Here is a 4909-nt window from a genome sequence, read left to right as displayed (position 1 = left end):
TTCCCCTAGGGATCAATAAAGTGCAATTATCACATCGTATTTCATCGTATCTTATCTATGTGGGGAAATTAGATTGTTGCAGCGGCAAAAGTAACAGGATATAAATTAAGCAATTAACAGAGTTTAGGCATGTTAAGCCACAGTGAAATGACAAATGACTTTTTGATCTTGTCAGCTAGTTTTCCAGTCATAATAAATTAATAAATGTAACGCTAAATGCCAAACACAAATACATTTTTTTGTCTGGTGTTACAGAGATCTGGAGCCGTGAGAGTTGACCTGCTCTGTTGTACTGTGGGTGGAGTTATGTGTTGTGTCTCTGGGTTACCACGGTAACCCAGGAAATAATTTTACCATCCGGATGACTGACTTAAATTACCGATGTGCATGAGCCAAATCAGTACTAAATACCAGACAGGGTGACACACACACATCGCTGGGTGTGTGTGTGTGTTATAATTAACAAACTGGATAAGTCATTGTTGACTTTTAGTTGACCTTTGCACGCACACACACACACACACACACACACACAGAGTAGGGCAGACAGGCTCAAGAGGCAGGCAATACAATGTTAAGAGGGTGTGTGTGTGTGTGTGTGTGTGTGTGTGTGTTTAATAACTCTAATCCTTGTTGCCTCCTGGGGAGGAATTGAGTCGACTGTTGTTGATGTTTTGTTATTGCTAGTTGATTTTCTGTTGTATTTTCTGTTGTTTTTGTTGATATTTCTTGTAGTAGTTATGATATTTCTTGTAGTAGTTATGATATTTCTTGTAGTAGTTATGATATTTCTTGTAGTAGTTATGATATTTCTTGTAGTAGTTATGATATTTTGTGTGGTTGCAGGAAGTTCTGGCCGGTGTCCATGTCTGTTCTGGGAGAGACGAAACAGGTCGATATTTTCACTGCTCTTCTCCTCTTTCACCTGCTGCCTCTTCTTCTTTCTTCTGTCACTTCCACACTGCATGCTGAGGATTCCTAATCTATCCCTCCATCATCCATCCATCCATCATCCATCCCTCCATCCCTCCACAGTTGTCAATCTCCAGATTCATCCCTCGATCTCATCTATCCTCCATTAACCCACATGCTGATCTGTGCAGTTGAAGCTGACATGCAGCTCTGCTCCTGTCTGACTGCTGAGGACTCTGCTGCCTGGAGATCTGACCGCAAAGTCCTCAACACAATAACACACACACACACACACACACACACACACACACACACATGCACACACATACAGATGTACAGAAAGACACAGACGCACACAAACACTCATTCAATTTAACTAATTCAATTAAACTTTTAACTAAACTACATTTATTTGCAAAACATCATGAAGAACAGTATTGTGATCCTGTGCCAGAGCAGAAATCCTGAAAGTGGTGTGGGTCCTGGTCTAAGCTGCGCACCATGTAAACATCCTGGGTTTGATCTGACCCAGGACCTGCCGCATGTCGTCCCCCTCTCTCTCTCTGCCACTCTTTCCTGTCTCTCTCCACTTTGAACTGTCCAATAAGGGCAGAAATGTCAAAAAAATTATATTAAAAAAACCCCATCAAAATAATATGGAATGTTTAAAGTGTTTTTAACCAAATGCTGTTACAGAAGGCTGCAGCTGTCCTGTTAGATCTGTTAGTCTGCACAACATGAAGAGAAAAAACACTTTGAACATTTTAAACAAAGCAGCAACATTCTGTCAGATCTTACTGTGATAAAATCCTCTCTCCGTTCATGTTGTTTCCTGTCCTGCTGTCACAGATCGGCTCCAGCAGCACAGACGCCTGCTTCCTTTCTGCTGTGGAGACGCTGCAGCAGATCAGGTAGCTGGGACGGGACGGGGCGGGAGGGGACGGGACGGGAGGGGACGGGACGGGAGGGGACGGAACGGGATGGGACGGGAGGGGAGGGGACGGGAGGGGACGGGACTGGAGGGGACGGGACTGGAGGGGACGGGACGGGAGGGGACGGGACGGGAGGGGACGGAACGGGATGGGACGGGAGGGGAGGGGACGGGAGGGGACGGGACTGGAGGGGACGGGACTGGAGGGGACGGGACGGGAGGGGACGGGACGGGAGGGGACGGAACGGGACGGGACAGGACGGGACGGGGACAGGGACGGGACGGGGCGGGACGGGAGGGGACGGGAGGGGACGGGACGGGACGGGAGGGGACGGGAGGGGAGGGGACGGGACTGGAGGGGACGGGACGGGACGGGACGGGACGGAACGGGAGGGGACGGGACTGGAGGGGACGGGACGGGAGGGGACGGGACGGGAGGGGACGGAACGGGACGGGAGGGGACGGGACGGGACGGGGCGGGAGGGGACGGGACGGGAGGGGACGGGACGGGAGGGGACGGGACGGGAGGGGACAGGGACGGGAGGGGACGGGACGGGACGGGAGGGGACGGGAGGGGAGGGGACGGGACTGGAGGGGACGGGACGGGGCGGGACGGGAGGGGACGGGACGGGACGGGGCGGGAGGGGACGGGACTGGAGGGGACGGGACTGGAGGGGACGGGACGGGAGGGGACGGGACGGGAGGGGACGGGACGGGAGGGGACGGAACGGGACGGGACAGGACGGGACGGGGACAGGGGCGGGACGGGAGGGGACGGGAGGGGACGGGACGGGACGGGACGGGAGGGGACGGGAGGGGAGGGGACGGGACTGGAGGGGACGGGACGGGACGGGGCGGGACGGGACGGGACGGGACGGGAGGGGACGGGACGGGACGGGACGTAGCATGATGTGACATGACGTGATATAGTGTGATGTAATATGACATAGTGTAATGTAAAGTGACGTGATAAAAAAAGATTATAGCAATACAATTCAATAACCTTTACTGATATGAAGTACAACTCAGAATCAAAGTACATTATTGGTAATCAGTGATGACAGCAACAGTAACGAATGGTTAACCACCCCCCCCACACACACACACACACACACACACACACACACACACACACACACACACAGCACCACCTTCACCCCGGCAGACAAGCTGCTGGTGATCCAGAAGACGTTCGAGGAGTTGACCCAGGAAGTGAAACCTCTGCTGGACGGAAACTTCCTGTGGTGCATGGACGACCTGTTCCCCCTCTTCCTGTATGTGGTGCTGAGGGCCAGGTGTGTGACACACACACACACACACACACACACACACACACACACACACACACACACACACACTCACTCACACTCATGCACACACACTCACTCACACTCATGCACACACACACACACACACACACAGTTTGTTGGTAGACATCCTGTTGTCTTTCTTGGCGTTAGCTGTCAGTGAATAAACAGGTGAGTGTTTGTTTATTCACCATTCATTCATTCATTCATTCATTCATTCATTCACTTGTCCGTTCATTCATTTATTTATTCCCTCATTCATTCATTTCTGCATTCAGCAATTCACTTATTTATTCACTCATTCATTCATTGACTCATTTATTCATTCATTTATTCATTTTTTTCATTCGTTTACTTGTTCATCAATTTTTTCATTTTTTTACTCTGTTATTCATTCATTCATTCATTTTTTCATTCGCTTACTTGTTCCTTCATTTAGTTCATTTACTTGTTCGTTCATTCTTTCTTTCATTTTTTGTTCGTTTACTCGTTTATTCATTCATTCATTTTTTTGTTAAAATACTTGTTTGTTCATCCATTCATTCATTTCTTCATTCACTGACTCGTTCCTTCCTCTCTGCAGGATCAGGAGTCTGGGAGCGGAAGTGAATCTGATCGAAGATCTGATGGATCCAAACCTGCAGCATGGAGAGCTGGGGCTGATGTTCACCACACTGAAGGTAGGAGCACACACACACACACACACACACACACACACACATGCACACACACACACACACACACACACAGGCATTAAACACACTTGGAAAACATTTGAAAAACATTTTGTTTGAAATGTGTTTGAAAAACACATTTGCTCACTCATCCATTTGTTGGTTCATTCACTTGTTAATTCTTTGTTGTCATTCATTCATTCATTAGTGCATTCATCCATTCACTTGCTTATTCACTCATTCATTCACTTGTTTATTCTTTTTTTTTGTTCACTGACTCATTTGTTCATTCATTCCCCCATTCATTCACTTATATGTTCATTAATTCACTCACTCACTCACTCACTCAGCTGTATCCAGGTGTATTTAAATGTGTGTGTGTGTGTGTGTGTGTGTGTGTGTGTGTGCGCGCTGCAGGCCTGCTACTTCCAGATCCAGCAGGAGTCGACGGCGTAGCGGTGGACAGGCGGAGGGAGAGACGGACGCCGCGGAGCGAGGAGCGGCGAGCGGCGAGCGCTGGCCCGGTTTCCTGTTACACATCCAGTCAAACCGGTCAAACCACAGTCCGCTGCCGCCGGGGCTGCTGGGAGTCGTAGTTCCCCGCTGAAGGGCAGGCGGTCGTCACTTCGGTCTGACGCCTCGTTCACAGCCGACCGCTCTGTATCTTAACAGTAGAAAATTTTATATTCCACTCTAGATTAACCATTTTAAATTCTGAAAAAAAATATAATGATATAATGATAACTAGATGCTCACTTTGCTTTAACAAATACTATAACCTCCCTCCAAAATGTATTTTTGAATGTTTTGGGAACAACACAAACAGCCGTCACAAAAGCACAGGAAAGCCGACGTGGCGATAACGTACGCAGAGTGACGAGTCAGCTGTGAGCGAGGCGTGAAACACACAGCACACACACACCCAGACGTCTACAGCTGATTTACTGACCTGACTGACACTCCGACTGGGACTGAAGATCAAATGTATTTTTGGTCCACGGTCATTTAGCTTATATTTACATTTGAGATATTTAGTTGAACACTTTGTCTGATTCTGGGATCAAACCTGTGACCTCACCACCAGG

General features: G+C 48.9%; 1 pseudogene across 1 annotated transcript in view; it reads left to right on the top strand.

Annotated features, from left to right (window-relative positions):
* The window catches only part of LOC139918692 (alsin-like), a 38805-nt pseudogene extending 34445 nt beyond the window's left edge, over positions 1-4360 (top strand). The window contains exons 34-38 of the transcript XR_013505143.1: positions 847-892; positions 1762-1823; positions 2989-3138; positions 3734-3830; positions 4242-4360. The product of XR_013505143.1 is annotated as an alsin-like (transcript). The remainder of the gene's footprint in view (positions 1-846; positions 893-1761; positions 1824-2988; positions 3139-3733; positions 3831-4241) is intronic.
* Positions 4361-4909: the final 549 nt, after the last annotated feature.

Source organism: Centroberyx gerrardi, chromosome 10 (genome assembly GCF_048128805.1).
Source record: "Centroberyx gerrardi isolate f3 chromosome 10, fCenGer3.hap1.cur.20231027, whole genome shotgun sequence".
In the NCBI taxonomy this organism is placed as follows: domain Eukaryota; kingdom Metazoa; phylum Chordata; class Actinopteri; order Beryciformes; family Berycidae; genus Centroberyx; species Centroberyx gerrardi.
This window is presented reverse-complemented; position numbering and strand designations above follow the sequence as displayed.